General features: G+C 42.5%; 1 protein-coding gene across 2 annotated transcripts in view; it reads right to left on the minus strand.

Annotated features, from left to right (window-relative positions):
- Dipk1a (divergent protein kinase domain 1A) overlaps positions 1 to 21174 on the minus strand; it is an 80082-nt gene that overhangs the window by 52438 nt on the left and 6470 nt on the right. Inside the window, exons 1-2 of one of the 2 annotated variants that reach the window (XM_041632045.1) lie at positions 14241 to 14277; positions 13555 to 13637 (exon numbers count right to left, since the gene is read on the minus strand). The exons of the other annotated variant lie outside the window; for it this stretch is intronic. The gene's annotated coding sequence lies outside the window, so the exon portion shown is untranslated. Of the gene's footprint in view, positions 1 to 13554; positions 13638 to 14240; positions 14278 to 21174 lie in introns of those variants that run through there. 2 annotated transcript variants of the gene reach the window in all.

Consider the following 21174-nt stretch of genomic DNA (forward strand, 5'->3'; position numbering starts at 1 on the left):
GTTGGTCACTGGCCATTTCCTTCCATCAATTCTTTTCCTTTTTGATTCCCGTAAGGTCTCAAACATTGGTTCTAAAGCCCTGGTTGCACCCACTCTTTACAGCATACTTTGTAATCACAGAATGCAGGTGACATAAGACAGGAAGATTACCACAAGTTCAAGATCAATCTAAGCGACATAACCAAGACCCTATCTTAATAATGGCCCCCCTTGGGGTTCTGTGGTACTCTAAATATACCCTTGACCTAACAATTATCCCTCCAAGTCTTTGCTTACTTCTCCTACCAATCTACAACTTTTTTTAACAAAATACATATTATATAGAATAGCCCCCACTTACCCAAGTTTTCTTTTAACTGTTTTTACATATTTACTTATTTTTATTCTTTATGTATGTGAGTGTTTTGCCTGAACGTATACAAGTGTAATCGGAGGTACATTAGCCAAAGGGATATTAAGAATCCTGGGGCCTATGAGAAGGCTCGGGGGTGAAGGCACTTGTCACCAAGCTTGACCACTTGAGTTCAAGTCCTAAAACTTGAACTGGTTCCTAAAAGCCATTCTCTGACTGCTGCTGTAGAAATCTAGCAGTTTCTGTATCTAGGGTAAACATTACAGTGAATAGCTGTTTTCTAGAAGTACTTTGACCCTGAAGAATCATTGTGGAAAACCATGGTTATTTCCCGTGATTTGTAACGTTATCTTTCTGAAGGGGCATTACAGCTGTTGCATGACTTTGGTCATAAGATGTCTCCAGCACACTTGAAGCTCTTGGATTATTCTGCATTGCAAAAGATACACAATAAGGACTAAAGTCATGAAGGCATGTGATGCTTATCTTTAGAGAAACATAGATTAGGGTCCTCGGTACAAGGAAATACTTTACCCGAAAAACAATTTTATGCAACAATCAATAAATATGCCTTTGTACAGCTGTTGGAAGTTCAGTTCATCAGGGGCTAGACCTTCCTGCTGCCACACAGGCCTAAAAATTCATCTTGATATGCCTGTTTTCTTCCACCGACTCACGCAACACAGAACACCTGAAAGACCACCACATGTGTACTGCAGCTGAGGCACACTCGTGTACACACATGCACAGAGAATACATAAATAAACATTTAAAATGTAAAGACGTGCAGGACCTTAAGTGGAGGTTACTCTGGGGGTAGGGTGACTCAGTGGCAGAATCACCTGTCACTCACGAGGACCTGGAGTCAATCCTCAGCCCTGGAAAAAAATACTTTAATGCACATTTCCTTCCTAGACAGGATTTCTCTGTAACTTTGGAGCCTGTCTTGGAGCTAGCTCTAGTATGGCAAGCTGGCCTCGAACTCAGAGAGTTCACCTGCCTCTGCCTCCTGAGTGCTGGGATTAAAGGGGAGCGCCACCACCGCCCAGCGAATTCACATTATTAGGTGAAAAGCCAATGTGAACAGGTCACAGACTGTGCTAGTCTAACAATATGGCATCTAGAAAGCAGAAATATGGAGGTGGTGAAGAGATAATCAGATAACATGGGCCAAAGAGAGGAGGGGAATCAGTGACATGGTCTCGGTGCAGGTTCATCAGCTGTGCTCTATGGTCTACAGGTTGACAGGGGGAGGCTCTATCCACTGTTCTCTATGGTCTACAGGCTGATGGGAGGAGGCTCTATCCACTGTGCTCTATGGTCTACAGGTTGACAGAGGGAGGTTCTATCCACTGTGCTCTATGGTCTACAGGTTGACAGGGGGAGGTTCTATCCACTGTTCTCTATGGTCTACAGGCTGACAGGGGAGGTTCTATCCACTGTTCTCTATTGTCTACAGGCTGATGGGAGGAGGCTCTATCCACTGTGCTCTATGGTCTACAGGTTGACAGGGGGAGGTTCTATCCACTGTCCTCTATGGTCTACAGGCTGACAGGGGAGGCTCTATCCACTGTTCTCTATGGTCTACAGGCTGATAGGGGAAGGTTCTATCCACTGTTCTCTATGGTCTACAGGCTGACAGGGGGAGGCTCTATCCACTGTGATCTATGGTCTACAGGCTGACAGTGGAGGATCTATCCACTGTGCTCTATGGTCTACAGGCTGACAGGGGGAGGCTCTATCCACTGTTCTCTATGGTCTACAGGTTGACAGAGGGAGGCTCTATCCACTGTGATCTATGGTCTACAGGCTGACAGGGGAGGCTCTATCCACTGTTCTCTATGGTCTACAGGCTGACAGGGGGAGGCTCTATCCACTGTGATCTATGGTCTACAGGCTGACAGTGGAGGATCTATCCACTGTGCTCTATGGTCTACAGGCTGACAGGGGTAGGCTCTATCCACTGTGCTCTATGGTCTACAGGCTGACAGGGGGAGCTCTATCCACGGTGCTCTATGGTCTACAGGCTGACAGGAGGAGTCTGCCTGTGAGAGCAGGGAGTAACAGAAACTCTGCAGTTTACTCAGTTTTGATGTAAATCTTAAACTGCTGCAAAAATTCATTTTTTATTATTAAAGAGGTAAGGGCTAGAGAGGTGGCCCAGTATTAAAAATCTTCTCTGCCCTTCCAGAGGACCAGAGTTCAATTCCCAGCACCCATGTCAGACAGCTCACTAGAAAAAAAAGAAGCAGACTCACCTAGGAGGAGTAGAAGATTGGAAATAATCAAACTGAGGGCGGAAATCAACAAAATAGAAACACAGAAAACAATCCAAAGAATCAATGAAACAAAAAGCTGGTTCCTAGAGAAAATCAACAAAATCGATAAACCCCTATCCAAACTAATCAAACGGCAGAGAGAGAATATGCAAATTAATAAGATCAGAAATGAAAAGGGAGACATAACCACAGACACAGAGGAAATTCAAAGAATCATTAGATCTTACTACAAAAGCCTGTATGCCACAAAACTGGAAAATGTAAAAGAAATGGACACGTTTTTAGATAAATACCATATACCAAAGTTAAACCAGGACCAGGTGAACAATCTAAATAGACCTGTTAGTCGCGAAGAATTAGAAGCTGTCATCAAAAACCTCCCTACCAGCCGGGCGGTGGTGGCGCACGCCTTTAATCCCAGCACTCGGGAGGCAGAGGCAGGCGGATCTCTGTGAGTTCGAGACCAGCCTGGTCTACAAGAGCTAGTTCCAGGACAGGCTCCAAAACCACAGAGAAACCCTGTCTCGAAAAATCCAAAAAAAAAAAAAAACCTCCCTACCAAAAAAAGCCCAGGACCAGATGGTTTCAATGCGGAATTCTACCAGAACTTCCAAGAAGAGCTTATACCTATACTCCTTAATGTATTTCACAATATAGAAACAGAAGAGTCATTGCCAAATTCCTTTTATGAAGCTACAGTCACTCTGATACCAAAACCACACAAAGACTCAACCAAGAAAGAGAATTACAGGCCAATCTCACTCATGAACATCGACGCAAAAATACTCAACAAAATACTGGCAAACCGTATCCAAGAACACATTAGAAAAATTATCCATTATGATCAAGTAGGCTTCATCCCAGAGATGCAGGGCTGGTTCAACATACAAAAATCTATCAGTGTAATCCATCATATAAATAAACTGAAAGAAAAAAAATCATATGATCATTTCATTAGATGCTGAAAAAGCTTTTGACAAAATTCAACATCCCTTTATGATAAAAGTCTTGGAGATATTAGGGGCACACTCCTTTAATTCCAGGAGCAGGGAGGCAGACAGGCAGCTCTCTGGGTTTGAAGCCAGATGGCGTCTAATCAGAATGTCCTCTATTTGACCACTGGTTATTCTTCATTATCTTCATTTAGATGAATATTTCAAATACATCTAGCATCCTTTGCTTCTACTGTTCCTGTCCATTATCTGTAAATCCTGGTAGTTTGACTTTGATGCTGGATCTACACCCACAGGGTGAGAACTTCAGGTGTGTCAGCCAGGCCTGGGGGCTCATGGCTGAAATGTCAGCACTCAGAAGGCTGAGACAGGAGGATTGCTGCAAAAGGAAAGCCAGCTGTTACTTTGAGTCCAAGGTCAGCCTGGGACACAAAGTGACAAGGTGAACTGCTGTCTCCCTACCCTACGCTACCCACAAAAAGCAATAAGCAAAAGAAATTCAAACATTTAATATCCACTCATAAGTTGGTTCTAAGATAAAGTTTTTTAAACAAATTAAAATGTACATGTTAACAACTGAGATATTATAAATATACAAATTAATTCAAAGTAGTTTAAATGTCTATGTATTCTCTTATTTCCAAAATTTAAGAAAACAGGATTATTTCTGAAATGTTTAGTATGATGTACCAGTTTTTCATAAGGTTTTTTTTAAAACTTCATATGTTTTTAATTTATTTTATGTGTATGGGTGTTTTACCTAAATGTATGTCTATGTACCATGTGTGTGCCTGGTACCCACAGAGGCCAAAGAGGGCATCAGATTCCCTAAAACTACAGTGACAGAGGTTGTGAGCCATCACATGGGTGCTGAGAATGGAACCCCAGTCCTGTGGAAGAGCACCAGTGTCCTCAACCATCTCTCCAACCCTTAACTTTATGTTTTATAGATTCATTTTCATCTATGTGTATGTGTGTGTCTATCTGTGCACCACATGTATGCAGTCCTGTATGGACCAGAATATAGTGTGAGATCCCCTGGAATTAGAACTGCAGGTGATGAACTCTGGTCCTCTGTAAGCAATGCTCTGAACTGATGAGCCATCTCTCCAGCCCCTGAGAACTGTTCTTTAATAACAAATTAAAAGTCATGAGACTAGCTGAGCACTGGGCCTTTAATCCTAGCACTTGGGGAGGCAGAGGCAGGCAAATCTCTGTGTTTGAGGCCAGCCTGGTCTACAGAGAAAGTTCTAGGACGGCTATGGATATGCAGACAAAACCCCATCTTGAAAAACAGAAACAACAACAACAAAAGTTATGAGATTATTTTAAAATAAAAGGTTAAGCTAAACATGGCAGTTTAAATTTGTAATCTCAGCACAGGAAGATTCGGGTTAAGGCAGGATTGTCCCAAATTTGAAGTCAGCCTGAGCTACATCCATGCTCCCTATCAGTTAGAGCTACAGTTTGAAAATCTATCTCAAAAAACAAAACATAGTTAAACATAAGAAAGTCTAAAGTGGCCGGGTGGTGGTGGCACACGCCTTTAATCCCAACACTCGAGAGGCCAAGGCAGAAGGATCACTGTGAGTTCGAGGCCAGCCTGGTCTACAGAGCTAGTTCCAGGACAGGCACCAAAGGCTTTGAAGCCTGTCCTGGAACTCCCTCTGTAGACCAGGCTGGCCTCGAACTCACAGAGATCTGCCTCCCGAGTGCTGGAATTAAAGGCGTGTGACCACCACCACCCCGCAAGATGTTTATCTTAAACACATAGCAGACGTTTTAAATTTGTATAATTGTATATGCACAGTTCAAACTCATTTCCAGAATCAGCACGATTTGTGAGGTTTCTCACCCTCGTTTCATTTCATCGTGGCTAAGCTCCCCCCAGAGCATCGTGAGACACACGATGTATGGAACAAATGTGCATTCTGCATCCCTCTTGCCCCATCAAACCATGCACTACACCACAAATTAAACAGTCATCTCTAGGGAAACCTATTTGCCAAGAGAGTTACTGGCAAAAATAAAAGCTGGCTCTCCTCCAGTCCGCTACACATGGACAACAGTGGCCGCTCTGTGGATGGAGATTGATGGCCGGCCGGTCTGTGGTTACTGAGTGTCAAGATGAAGAATATCAGGTGCACATCGTCTGGTGCCCAGAGACTTCTGATGATGGACTTGCTCTAACTTCTTACACTCACCAATAATGAGGATTATTTACTGCAGAGGGGGTGCAGCCCTGCCCTGCTCCTGCATGTTACGGACAAGGCAACTGAAGTCCAGAAAGCACAGGCCATTTGCCCCAAATCACAATGCTGCTTGGTGTCACAACTGAGTGCAGGTGGTGAGAGTCAATGCATTAACTGTTTAACCCCTCTCTGTATGTATGTAAGTGTGTATATATGGATATGTGTGTGTATATATATATATGTGTGTGTGTGTATGTATGTATATATGTGTATGTATGTAAGTGTGTATATATGGATATGTGTGTATATGTGTGTGTATGTATATGTGTGTATGTATGTAAGTGTGTATATATGGATATGTGTGTATATATGTGTGTATGTATGTATGTATATATATCATGAGCTCTATGGATTTGGGCTTAGGTCCAGTGACATGTCTAAACGCCAAGAAGGTTGGGATGGTTGGTAAACAGGAGATCTGCTATGGTGCCTCCCTCAGGAAAATGGTGAAAAAAATGGAAATCAACCAACACACCAGTACACTTGTTCCATGTGGCAAGACCAAGACGAAGAAGAGATGACTCGCTGGCATCTGGCACTGTGGTCCCACGCTGGAAAACAACGCCTGGGGGCACCTGGACCTGAACCACGTCGCAGTCAAGTCTGCAGACCACAACTGCGCTACCATTTGCAATAGCTTGCAACAAACGGGGAAACATACGTAACCAAAAAGAAAAGAAAACACGATGTTCATGTATTAAATAAAAAATCACTTCTCATCTCAGTCATTGCAAAAACTTGAGTCAGACTCTTTCCTATTTAATACTCAATTTAACTTTTACTTTTGCAGGACCTTGTGCAAGCAGGTTTTTATTTGGTTTGGTTTGGATTTTATTTCAGTTTAATAAAGGCAAGATTTCATTAAAGCTAGTGTGGGATTCGCTATGTAGCCTTGGCTAAACATGAACCTATGGCAATCCTCCTGTTTCAGCTTCTCCAGTGCTGGGATTACAGGTGTGAAGTGCCATGCCCGGCTCAGAACAGTTTTATTTTATCTGGTAACGATGATGATTGTGTGTCAGCACATGTGTGAAGGTCAGAGGACAAGTCTGTGGAGTTGGTTATCTTCTCCACCCTTACATGGTCCTAGGGATTGAGCTCAGGTTGTCAGTCTTGCTTAGCAAGTACCATTTCAGTTGATGCTCACAATAGTGTTCAAACAGGCTGTGTATTAGGACCATGAGTTCAAAGTCTGCCTATGCTATACAGCAAGGCCACATCTGAAAATAAATTTGGGTCAGGGTGGCCAGGAAACAAAAGTACAGTTTCCGTTTACAACTGATGAACTGTTTACATTAAGAATTTGTGGGGGCTGGGCAAGGACTAGGTGGACAAGTATGAGGACCTGAGTTTGAACACTTGGCACCCACATAAAAATCCAGGCATGGAGAAAGAGACAGGCAACCCTAAGAGCTAGTTGGCAAGCCAGCCTCTCCAAACTGGCATGCTTCCAGTTCAGTGAGAGGGCCTGCTTCAAGGCAATAACGACAGGGAGGAACAGGTGAGGTCACGGTAAAGCTCTGGTGTGGATCACCACAGGGGCAATTTTGAGCGCTATCAATTCAGGTTACTTTGGGAAAGTTGTATGAGGACTTAGCACCTAAAAATTAACCAGAGCTTTCACCCAACTGTCAACCGTGAAAAACTGGACACAGGTCAGTCAACAGACATGGGCAATTCAGAATAAATTATTAGCCTGGGCTACTCTTCCCCATCACTGGCTCAGCACTATCAGGACACTAAAGTTTAAGGGGAAACCTCCTTGTGCACCTAAGATCTCTAAGGCCACTTCTTCAGTAGTAGGGCTACAGAAGTTTACAAAATAAATAAAAAATTTATTTGAATTTGTCTCAAAAAACAAAAACCATACACATATAAAAAGTATCACTATTTGCAGTGATATGATAGGATACTATACATAAGCAACCCCAAAAATTCTACCAGGGAACTCCCACAATTGATAAGCACCTTCAGCAAAGTCGCTCAATACAAGATTAACTAAAAAAAAAAAAAAAAAAAAAAAAAAAAAAAAAAATCAGTGGCCCTCCTATATACAAATGACCTATAAACAAATGCTGTGAGACAATGGTCTGTATCTGTCAATTGTATTATTTTTAATAAAATGCTGATTGGCCAGTAGCCATGCAGGAAGTATAGGCAAGATGACCAGGCAGGAAATACAGGTGGGGCAATGAAAACAGGAGAATTCTGGGAAGAGAGAGTCAGTCTGCAGTCCTCACCCAGACAGAGAGGAAGCCAGACACACAGCAAGCAAAATGTGACTGCCTCACCAAAAAAGGTACCAACCCACGTGGCTAACAAGATTTATGGGCTAATATAAGTTATAAGAGTTAATAAGAAGCCTGAGCTACTAGGCCAATCAGTTAATGATTAATATAGGCCTCTGTGTATTTCTTTGGGACTAAATGGTTGCAGAGACTGGGTGGAATAGAAAACTCAGTCAACAGACAATGGGCTGAAAAAGAAATCAGAACTAACACCCTTCACAATAGCCATAAGTAATATAAAATATTTTGGGTTAACTAACCAAGTAAGTAAAAGATCTGTAGGGGCAAGAACTTCAAGTCTTTGAAGAAATTGAAGAAGATATCAGAAGATGGAGCGATCTCCCATGTTCACGGATTGGTAGAATTAACATAGTTTAAAAAGGCCATCGTACCAAAAGCAATCTACAGATTCAACGAATCCCCATCAAAATTCCAACACAATTCTTATACACATCTCGATAAAATGATCTCAACTTCATATGGAAAAATGAAAAACCCAGGATAGGGAAAACAATCCTGTACAATAAAAGAACTTCCAGAGGTATCACCATCCCTTATTTCAAGCTGTATTACAGAGCTATAGTAATAAAAATAGCATGTTATTGGCATAAAAATGGACAGGTTGACCAGTGGAGTCAAATTGAAGACCCAGACATAAATCTACATATCTATGGACACCTGATTTTTAACAAAAATGGCAGAAATATACAATGGAAAAAAGAAGGCATCTTCAACAAATGGTGCTGGTCCAACTGGATGTTGGCATATAGAAAGAATACAAAAGAGATTCATATATATCACCCTGTACAAAACTCAAGTCCAAGTGGATCAAAGACTTCAACATAAAACCAGATACACTAAACCTGATAGAAGAGAAAATGGAGAACAGCCTTGAATGGTATGGTATGGCAGACAGCTTCCTGAACAGAACACTGATAGAACAGGCACTCAGATTGACAATTAATAAATGGGACTCCGTGAAACTGAAAAATTCTGTAAGGCAAAGGACACCATCAACAGGACAAAATGGCAGCCTATAGAATGGGAAAAGATTTTCACCAACCCCTATCAGAGAGAGGGCTAATATACTATATATACATATGTATATATGCACATATACTCAGGAAACGAGACATCAACAAACCAAAAAATCCAATTTAAAAATGTGGTACAGATCTAAACAGAGAACTCTTAAGACAAGAATCCCAAACAGTCAAGAAGCACTTAAAAAAAATGTTCAAATCCTTCGTCATCAGGGAATTGTAAATCAAGCCAACTCTAATATTCTATTCTATCTTATGCCTGTCAAAATGGATCAAAAACACAGGTGACAGCTCATGCTGGTGAAGATGTGGAGCAAGGGAAACACTCCTCCATTGCTGGTGGGAGTGCAAACTTTCTCAGCTGCTATGGAAATCAATATGGAGATTCCCAGAAAAACCGATAACCCATCTACCTTAAGACCCAGCTATATCATCCCTGGACATATACCAAAGATTCTCCATTCTAGTGAGACCACGTCTAAAACATAAGAAAAAGTCAGAGTAGGGCTGAGAATACAGATCAACCAGCAGGGTGATAAATCATGCAGGAAGGCCACGTTTAGACCTCTAGTTCTATATAAACCACCTGGCATAGTGACACTAACCAGGTGTGGAAGCCATGGTTAGACCTCTAGTTCTATATAAACCACCTGACATAGTGACATTAACCAGGCATGGTAGCCATGGTTAGACCTCTAGATTATATAAACCACCTGACATAGTGACATTTACCAGGCGTGGTAGCTATGGTTAGACCTCTAGTTCTATATAAACCACCTGACATAGTGACATTAACCAGGTGTGGTAGCCACGGTTAGACCTCTAGTTCTATATAAACCACCTGACATAGTGACATTAACCAGGCGTGGTAGCCACGGTTAGACCTCTAGTTCTATATAAACCACCTGACATAGTGACATTAACCAGGCGTGGTAGCCACGGTTAGACCTCTAGTTCTATATAAACCACCTGGCATAGTGACATTAACCAGGCGTGGTAGCACTCCCAGTAATCCTGGCACCTGGGAGATTAAAAGCAGAATCAGGAAGTCAAGGGCATCCTTTGCTACATTTAAGCTTGAGGGCAGCCTGGGCTACAGACTATCTCTTAAAACAAACAAGTCAGGATGCACAGGTGTCAGTCCAGGCACAGGGAATCTATACAAGTTGAACAATGAATGTTTCTGATGAGGACAAGGGCAAAACCAGGCTCATCAAAACAGCAACAAAATATCCATCGAAGGAGCAGCTCCACTGGAGAGCTAAGAATCAGACTAAAGCAAATTAGACTGCTGCTTAAATGATAATAATTAAGGATTATAAATTCACCAAATTACCCTGCTATAGCTGACTAAGAAGGTTTGCTTAGCCCTGCTCTGTCCTAGGGGAATAAATTATCTCATGAGTCCATTTCATCCAATGCTATTTAAAAAGCTGATGAAATGCTTAAACAATTCATTCTATTAATATAAAAATCCATTATAGGACATAAATATGAACCAAAGGGCAAATGGCATTATGAGTAAAGTGGGAAGTATTGCTGTATATAGCCCATAAAATAAGGCACAAGCATTCCTGTTCATTTTAAGACCCGTGTGTGTGTGTGTGTGTGTGTGTGCTCGCACATGTGCGTGCGTGTGTGTAAGCCAGAGATCAACTTTGGGTGTTGCGCCGCAGAACTTCCTGTCTTGTTTTCTAAAGTAGGTCTCTCAATGGGGCACAGCACTCACAGATTAAGCTAAAATGGCTCAATAGGACTCTGCAAACTCTAAGAATCCTCCTATCTCCAGATTCCCAGTTACTGAGATTACAAATATGCATCACCATGCCCAACTTTTGTTCACAGGTTCTAGGACTCAGACCTGGGGGTGCTCATGCTTATGAGGCAAGCAATCTGCTGCTGAGCTCTCTCCCCAATCCTGAAGTGAAGTCATACCCCATTACAGTTTTGTTTTGTGTTTCTCTAGTGGTTAGTGTATTAGTTACTTTGCTCATTGCTGTAATCAAATACCTGTATATGGAAGTTTCTGTCCCACCTGGAACAGCAGTCATTCAGTCCCAAATAAACACACAGAACCTTATATTAATTATAAACTGTCTGGACTATTGCTCAGACTTATTACTAATTAGCTCTTACAATTTAAATTAACCCATAATTCTTACCTATGTTTAGCCATGGGGCTTGGTACCTTTTCTCAGTAGGGCATTCTCATCTTACTTCCTCTGCATCTGGCTTTCCTTTTCCCAGAATTCTCCTAGTCTGGCTGCCCCACCTATACTTCCTGCCTGCCTATTGACCAATCAGCAGGTTTTGTTGTTGCTGTTGTTGTTGTTGTTTGTTATTTGTTGTTTTTTTAAACCAATATGAGTGACAAATCTTTACAGTGTACTAGGAGCATTATCCCACAGCAAATACCCAACTTGAGGAGAGGGTTATTTTAGCCTTCAGTCAGAGGGTAGTCCACCATGGCAGAGAAAGCTGAAGGAGTTAATCACATTGTGTCCACAAACAGAAAGCAGAGAAAGGGAATGCTGGTGCCAAGTTCACATTCTCCTTTCTGTTTTATATCCAGTCCAGGGCCCTGTGCATGGAATGGTGTTGCTCACATAGAAACTTTCTCACCTCAATTAACCCATCTAGAAAACTCCTTACAGACTCCTGCCAAGCTGACATTAGTATTAACCGTCACATTTAGTTACACGGAGCATCTTCCCTACACCTGTGGAACATCTGCACATATTCTTTTAGATTTATTGGGTTATTTAAGTTATATTGAGTTATATTAAGGAGAGGAGGAGGGGGTGAAGAAGGAGAGAGGACATGTGTGTGCACGCTCGTGATGCACAGCTGGAACAGAGGCTGATGTGACATCTGTGTCTTCCTATCAATCCCCACCGTTCTGAGTCAGCCTCTCTCACTGAGCCTGAAGCTCACAGTCTCAGTTAGACCTGTTTTCCAGTGAACCCCCAGCTGTCTCCTCCACTGCCACCTCCCCGAGCAGGAAGGGGCTGGAGATGCACACTGCCACCCTAGCTTTAATGTGGGGCTGGGGATCTGAACTCAGCCATCAGACAAGTACATTGAGCCATCACCCCAGCCCCCTAGCTATCAAGTTTTTCCAAATTCCTTAACTGTTCTGGGTCTAATCCCTTTCAAGATGTGCACTTGCCAATATTTTCTTTTGTGCTTTAGGTTGTCACTTCATCCCAGTGACTGCTTCCTTTGCCCTGCAGAAGCTTTCCAGTCTGATGCAATCTAAGGCCATTTACTCTAATTCTCTTGCCTTATGTTATTGAAATAACTCACTAACCCTGTAACAAACACACTGCAGGCATGAGGATAAATAGGGCAAGTAAATTAAAATTCGAACAGGAAGATTAAAATTCACATCAGGACTTTTAAATCAAGACATTAGACTGAAGATATATGTTTGCTATTTACACAGCTTGCCAAACTATATTCAAATAAGCAAAAGAAGCAATAAACTACTAACATTAAAGAGAAAGTAGGACATTCACTTATATAAAAGATCTAATGAAATGGTAGAATTCAAAAGGCAAACATAACTCGGCTAATGGATGAAGGAGCAAGGTAGAGAGAGCCCTAGCCCAGAACAATCCATCAGACAGCCTGCAGGAACTGGAAGCCAAATTGCATGTGGAGAGCCTGAAGGAGTCCAGAGAGCCAGCCTGGCCCTTCAGGACACCTGAGGGTGCTGGGCTTGTGCCAACCAGTAGGACAATGACAGGGTGAGCAAGAGAGTCTGATAACAGCAGGGACATTTGAGGAGCTGGACCTGGACCTTGCTGTTGGCAGGCTGATCACTTCCCCCACTCAACAGAGGTCAGCCAAAAAACAAAAACAAAAACCAGATTTCTGGCTGGGCCTGGTAATACATGCCTGTAGCTCCAGCACTCAGCAGAGACAGTATTTTCTGAGAGATTGAGACCAGCCTGGGCTACATAGTAAATACCAGGCCATTCTGGGCTACCGTGTGATAGTTTGTTTCTAAAAACCAAAATGGAAAGAAGAGAAACATTGGAATTCTGAGGGAAAGAGCAACCTGATAAAGCCAAAGCTTCTATGTAGATGCAGGAGAACCAGAAGAAAGTGCTCCGACACAAGGGGCCAGGACCACAGAGCAAAGCAACGGCCACTACATTCTGGCTCAGGAGGAGACTCAACCACACAAGTCAGGAGTCTAGTGAAGAAACAGAACAACTTCTACCACACCAGTTACCCAGTCCTTTCTGAGACAACCGAAGATCAGCAGGTAATCCGGAGCCAAGAAAACACACATGGAAAATAAACACACATCAAAATAGTTTAGTAAAACATTCTTTAAAACTCCTATGAAAGCTGTGAATATACTCAGTAGAACACTTGCCTAGCAAACCTTAGCTGTGGTCTTCAGCAGAGGCAGGGCAAAGGAGCGCTGGTGGGAGGACGGGAACAAGGATAGACAAGGTGCTAAAGAGGAAAATCCACAAAAAAAAAAAAAAAACAGGGCTGGGAATGTAGCTCAGTGGCACTGACTCCCTGGGTTCAATCCCCAGCACTCCAACCAAGAAAAATAAATTTGGAAGAACCCATTTAAAGCAATTTTTAAATACTTGGAATTTCAGAAGCATTTAGAAAAATAAGGAAAGTGAACAGATGATCTCGAAATACATTAAAACAATGAGAGGCCTGGGAATTCAACTCAGCTGGTTAGGCACTCTCTCCGCATGCATGCACAGCTGGTTAGAGTCCCAGGACATGCTGATACACACACACACGCACGCACGCACGCACGCACGCGCATGCAAAGGTGGCAGCAGGAGAGGAGGCTGAGGAGTCCAAGGCCTGGCTGTGCAGATGGCTCAGGGGATAAAAGCACTTTCCACGCAGGCCTGACCATCTGAGCATGCATGCACACGCACACACACGTGACAAAGGCATATTGTGCCAGGGAGGGAAGGAGGGAGGGAGGAAGGGAGGGAAGGAGGGGGAGGGAGAGAGGGAGGGAGGGAGGAAGGGAGGATAGATAAATTAAGGCAACTAGGAAACACCTAGAAAAAAATTTGTACTTACTGAGTTCACTGAAAGAGGACAGAGCTGAGTAGCAACCAGAGTGCAGCCTGCAGCATAGGTAAGGGATTTGTTTCTAAGGAAAGAAGTCGGATATAGTGATGCGCTCCTTTAATCTCAGCACTCAGGCGGCTGAGGCAGGACTGTCACCAGTCTGAGACCAGCCTGGGCTATATTCATCAGTTCCAGGCCAGCCTGAACTACAAAGTAATGCCTTGTTTTTTGTTCATTTTAAAAAGAACGAAAACCAAACCCCACTCCATGCCCAAGTACAGCCAGTGCCCTGGTTATGAAGAATTCATGGTAGATGAGAGAAGAGCATGCAGTTGCTATTAATGTTGGAAGCTTGGGAGCCCAAGGGTCATCACCCCAACCCTAGAGAGAAGAATCACAATCTCAGCATACGAACTAGGTCTGCACTGAGTAGTATTTATAGAGTCACATTTTAGGGAATGCTAAAACTGGACATGTCTTTCATCTTACGCCAGGACAAACGTTGATTATGTTGGGTCTCAAGACATAAACTGCAGTATGCTAGGACCATTTACTTTGCCTTTTTAAAATATATACAATATCAACCGAAACCCAGTTCTCCCTTTGGATGCACTCTCTCTGGAGGTGAGAGTCATTGTCATAATTCAAGTGGTTTGATGTTCGTCAACTAGCCCAGTTCACTTGACGTTAGGGGCAGATAAAAGGAAAAAAATGTCTGTACCTACAGCTGAGTGTAACCAGGCAATCATGCAAAAAGAAACCTCAGGGAAGAAGAGCTGTGATGCTCTCAAACAAAACATGTGTTTAGTTTTGAATCATTATTCTTTAACAGAAATGTTGAAAAGCAACCAAATCTATGGAATTTGCAAATGCCATATTTTTTTTCTTAGTGGTAGACATGTGGGGTTCTCCAGGAAGGAAAAAAAGTCCTAATAATGAGACCGTTAAGGTCCATTACCTTAGGAGACTACTTCAAGCTTTAGTCTATGGGTCTCAGGTTTATGAGGGAGGTTTTATTTCATGGAAAAGTAACATCCCGTAAAAATATAATACCATTTATTTTCCATATTATTTTTCACAATTTCAGACAGAGGATAATTTGTATTATGTATCTTTGATCATCTGCATACTTTGATCATTTCCCCACTGTTACCTTCCAAGTCCCTTCTTCTGAAGTCCCCCTGCTACCTTTCAGATATGTTTAATGTTTCTTTATTTTTGTGCCCCAATGAATTTAATAAAAGTTTCTTGGTTGATGAGATGGTTCAACGGGTAAACGCGCCTGCCACCATGCCTGATAACCTAAGTTTGAATCTCTGAATTCATATAGTAGAGGGGAAAAATAAACCCTGCAACAATTTGATTTCCATATCTCAGCTACGGAATGTATGCAGCCACACACATACATACACACAAGTATATATGAATAAAAATATAATAAAAAGTTAAAATTCAGTAGCATTGTTTATATGAATACGGTGGAAGTCTGCGAGTTAAAGGCCAGTATGATATACATAGAAGATGCTAGGACTACCAAAGCTAGGGCTACATCCAGCTTTTAAAAAAAGGAAAAACCCCACAAATTAATAAAATAATACAGAAAATCAGCTACCATAACAAAAATACTTGAAATTTTCTTTATTATATATTTTATTAATTTCTTCCAGCAACCACACCCATCATTTTAGGTAGCTCCTAGGATATATACACTATTCTTTAGAGACACAGTTAGAAGTTAGAGGTGTAGTTACCAGACAAGAGAGATAAAGGCTTTCGGAGTAAATCAGATCAGACAGAAGCAGAAGGAAGCACTTACGGCTTGGACGACATGATCAGCCATGCACTTTTACTTATATATATATTCTTTGACATAAGGAATTAATGTATCAGTTCCATAAAACTCTGTATCTTGAGCCAGCTGTAGTGATACGTGTGTGTGATCCCAGCACCAAGAGGCTGAAGCAGGAGAGTTCCAGCCAGCCTGGTGTACACACAACAAGACCCTTTCGCAAACAAGCAAATGAACAAATAAAACCCTTGTTCCACTTGCCAATCAAACGTCTAAGCAGATCCACTGTACTCCACATTTACCAGGCCCCCTGCTCTGAGTCAGACCTAAGGGACAAAGAGCAGAAACCTACATGTCAGCTCTCAAGGAGCTCACAACATTGATAAAAGACAAGAAATCCCTGATGGTGCTTAAGTATGTGAGAGACACAGGGGCTGGCTATCATCTGTTTAGAGCCTGGCACAACAAGAGAGGAGCTAACACCTGAAGGAATTAGAGAGGGGGTGTTCAAAGGTCACTGCCTCTTTGAATTGAGACTTAAGAGATAAGAGAATAAAACAGATAAGCAGGTGTGAAGGCTCAGGAGGCAGAGCACTACAGGACCAAGAGGAACTGGCAGAACTGGGCAGTGCTATGTGACAGTGTGACAGATCCCTGGTCTAGCGTGCACAGTGCACAGGCTTTAGGTTCAAACCACAGCACTGCAAAATAAAAAAAAAAAAATTAAAACAAAGAGGAAAAGATAGAGTAGACATGAGAGTCAAGTGACGTGCTGGTATGTTTGGAAAAGTCAAGTATCTCAAGGCTGCCGGAACAAACGTGTCTGGCAGGAAGTGGCAGGAATAAAAGGCCAAGCTCTCCACAGAATGGAAGAACGAGTATGAAGAAGGCAGGCCCAGCTTGGGGAAGACGATGCTGAAGCAAAGTGTAGGGAGGATGGCTCTGAGCAGGCAGATAGGCCACTGTAGTAGGCAGCCAGCAGAAGACAAAAAGCTACGATGCATTCGTGTGTTATTTAGTTTGCATGCATACAAAAGACTTAAGCCCTGACTACTTTACTACTGTAAAAACAAGAGTTTCCAAATTCGGTATTTGCATTTCTCCTCTTGTAATAAATACCCCAAGTTTTTTCCATAGCAATTGCCAGGTCAATAAACATAGCTTTCCCCCTTTTTAAAACTATACATGCATATGTAAGATCTAGGAACCACAAATTAGAGAAAGAAATCAACATTTGACTTCTTGAGATTGTCTTGGTTCACTGAACGTGATGATCTCCACTTGCACCCATTTTCCTGCAAGCAAGATGACTTGGTAGTTCTTCTTTTTCTTTCTTTCTTCCTCTTCCTTCTTCTTTTTCTCCTCCTTCTCTTCTTCAATTTGTTTTTGGAAACAAGGATTCTCTGTATAGGCCATGATGTCCTGGAACTCACACTGAAAGTCAGGCTGGCCTTAACCTCGGATCCTCCTGCCTCTGCCTCCTCAGAGCTGGGACTAAAGGCCTGTGCCACAACACCTGGCTGACTTCGTTCTTCTTTATGGCTGTACACAAAATCAGTGTACACATGTGGGCTGTGAACATGGTTAAGAGGGAGGAAGGGGTTGGAGAAAGCTGGTACCCTTGCACACTGCTGCAGGACTGTAAAAGATACAGCCACTATGAAGAATAGTATGAAGATTCATCACATGTGGGCTGTGAACATGGTTAAGAGGGAGGAAGGGGTTGAAGAAAGGGGGGGGGGAACTACAGTGGAAGAGAGACCAAGCAGTGCACATTTTTTCCCATATTCAGATTACAAACTATAGAAATGATCCCTGAAAGTATAGTCTTCCATATTCAGATTACAGAACACACACACACACACACACAAAAGCAAAAGTAACATTCGTGGAAAAGAAAGAGGGAAGAAACAAAAAAGGGTGGTGGAGGCAAGGATATAAACAAAGTACAATTGCACATAAGTAAGATTAAAATGTCACAGTGAAACCTTTTATTCTATGTGCTAACTAAAATATTAATTTTAACTATATAGAAAGGCATTAAAGTAGGGGCCTATGTTATTTTATTTTGTTTGTTTTGTTTATTGAGACACGGTTTCTCTGTGTAGTCTTGGCTGTTCTGGAACTTACTCTGTAGACCAGACTGCCTTCAAACTCAGAGGTCCCCTTCTCTGCCATCTGAGGGCTAGGATAAAGATGTGCTCCACCACACCCGGCTGGGGCTGCAGTTATTACTAATAGGTTCCCCTCCTCTGCCATCTGAGGGCTGGGATAAAGATGTGCTCCACCACACCCGGCTGGGGCTGCAGTTATTACTAGTAGAATTTTCACACCATGTGTAAAGTCCTGGGTTCAAGCACGAGTACCACATATACACACATACAAACACACACACACACACACACACACATACACACATCTTCTACAATCATCCCATTTTTCCCAGTTTCTCGTGCCAACAGACCTGGGCTGCTCTCAGCCATGGTCAGAGAAGCTGCTTTTTGCAGTAGAGAGCAGACAAAGAAGAGATGTGTAACTGATCCAAGTGCTGTGGATAAGAGACTGAGCTGCTCGGTCCTAACTGGGACATCTATATCAACCCTATTGCCAGAAAGGTTCGGGGAACATGCAGAAGAAGGGGTGAAAGGAAGTAAGATCTGGAGGATGGGAGGAGCGTTTGGAACGCAGACTCTGGACACGACAAGGCCACGGCATGCATGAGCTCAGACAGCTGCAGTTCCCCGTGCAAGCCCTGAACAAGAGCAAGCCAATTGCATTCCCATCACAGACAGGGTACACATCTACAGGTCCCAACTCTTACTGAGGAGCTACTCATTCTATTCTGAGGAATTGGGCACTGGGAGGTTGCCAGGCTTCAGTGGAAGGCCCCCCACCCCATGTACATATGGGCAACAGCAACTGAATTTATTGGGTCATAAAAAATGAAAAAGTTGGGCCGGGACCACGTTGGGGAAAATACAAGAAGAGCTGGAGGAGGAAATGGGGGTAGGAGGCAGATGTGACCATATTTCGTCGCACACATGTATGAAACTCTAAAAAATATAACTTAAAATTAAGAATAATTATTATCATTAATAGTCAGGAGGTAGAAGGACAAAGACCTTGAGACAAGTCTGGGTGTTACAGTGAGACTTGAGGGGAAGATGGGAGAGAGAGGGAGCAATGGACAGATGGGGAGGAAAAGAGGAGAGACAGAGGCAAGGAAAGAGATGGAAGAGAGAAACAAGAGAGAAAAGGAGGGGAGATAACGGGTGGAAAAATACTGCAGGGTTCTATTTACACGAGGTATTTAAGAGCGTCAAACTAATAGAAACAGAAAAAAGGATGTGGTTACCAAGGACGAGGGTGGGGTACGGAGCTAGAAGGAAATGGGGAGCAGTTCAACTTCGCAAGATGAGAAAGTTGAGATCTGACACACCCAAGGCACAAAGAGTACATTTAAAAATATTTAGGTTGGCCGGGCGGTGGTGGCGCACGCCTTTAATCCCAGCACTCGGGAGGCAGAGGCAGGCGGATCTCTGTGAGTTCGAGACCAGCCTGGTCTACAAGAGCTAGTTCCAGGACAGGCTCCAAAACCACAGAGAAACCCTGTCTCGAAAAACAAACAAAAAAAAAACAAACCAAAAACAAACAAAAAAAACACCAGTACACATAAAAATAAAGTAGCTTTTAAGTTGGTAAGGATGGGATCTGCTAGAAAATTTATCATTTCTTCAAGGTTCTCAAGAAGCATTGTAATATCAAATGACTACATGCCACCCCATACTTAAATTTGGTTTTGGTTTCATTTTGATATTTTTTGAGACAGTGTTTCACGAGGCAGCCCAGGATATATTACAACTATCAATCTTCTTCCTCAGCCTCCGAAATCCTGGAGCTGCAGGCACACACTTGAATTTAAAGCATTACTGGTCATGGATGGTCTCTGTGCACACGCAACTTTGGAGCTAATAATAGTTCTAGAGATTTAATTTCAGGCAAAGGTCAGTGCACCGGCTTCTCCTTCTACCAACTTTTGGGAATACAGAGCTACCTACTCTAAGTGCCCTTTGAGTCAGAAGTTTCTGGAGACCATATTACTCTTGCTCTAGCATTTGTGAATACTGTTACAGCTACCACTGATATGTCAGCAACTCTCCCTGAACTAAATCCTCCAAAATACCCATATTAAGACACAAAGAAACAAACCATTTGAAAAACAGTGCTAGTATAAGTCGAATGTCCAGGTATCAGAAAGTTTAGATGATAGATGACATGCTTATAATACCAACGCTTGGGAAGTAAGGGAAGAAGACCAAGGACAGGCAACACACAATTCTGTCTCAAACAAAAACAAACAACAAAAGAACTGTTGAGTAAGTACCAATTAGAGCAGGCCATTGTCTGCCGTGTTGGTGTGTACCTATAATCCCAGCACCAGGAGGACTGCCACAAGTTCAAGGCCACCCTGGTGCATATAGGGAGTTCCAGGAGACTCTCTCCAAGAGTCAGCAAAACAAAAAATGTTTGTCCATTAGTTCACGACAGCCCTGACTGAAGACATACTAAAAGCACCAGGGCAGTCATTTTGGAGACAATGTCACAAAATTTAAAACTTCTTTTTTTAAAAAAATATTTATTTATTTATTTATTTATTTATTATGCATATAATATTCTGTCTGTATGCCTGAAGGCCAGAAGAGGGCGCCAGACCTCTTTACAGATGGTTGTGAGCCACCATGTGGTTGCTGGGAATTGAACTCAGAACCTTTGGAAGAGCAGACAATGCTCTTAACCACTGAGCCATCTTTCCAGCCCCCAAAATTTAAAACTTCTACCTAAAGCTCTTGAAAATCTTCAAAAGAAGTCTTAGACTTCAAATTTCATTAAAATTGCACATTTTTTTCCATGTTCCATAATATGAGCAGAATGACTGGGGTGGAGAATGGGTATAACCTAAGCATATTAAATTACGTCAAACTGCCTTTTTTTCGGGGGGGGAGGTGTTTCAAGACAGGGTTTCACTGTGTAGCCCTGGCTGTCGTGGAACTCACTCTGTAGACCAGGCCTGCCTCTGCCTTGCGAGGGCTGGGATTAAAGATGTGAGCCACCATCTTTAATCCAACCAGCAGTCCCAAACTATCTTAACTTTCA

Source organism: Microtus oregoni, unplaced genomic scaffold (genome assembly GCF_018167655.1).
Source record: "Microtus oregoni isolate MIOR12 unplaced genomic scaffold, Mior012 000040F_ref0000088, whole genome shotgun sequence".
Classification (NCBI taxonomy): Eukaryota; Metazoa; Chordata; class Mammalia; order Rodentia; family Cricetidae; genus Microtus; species Microtus oregoni.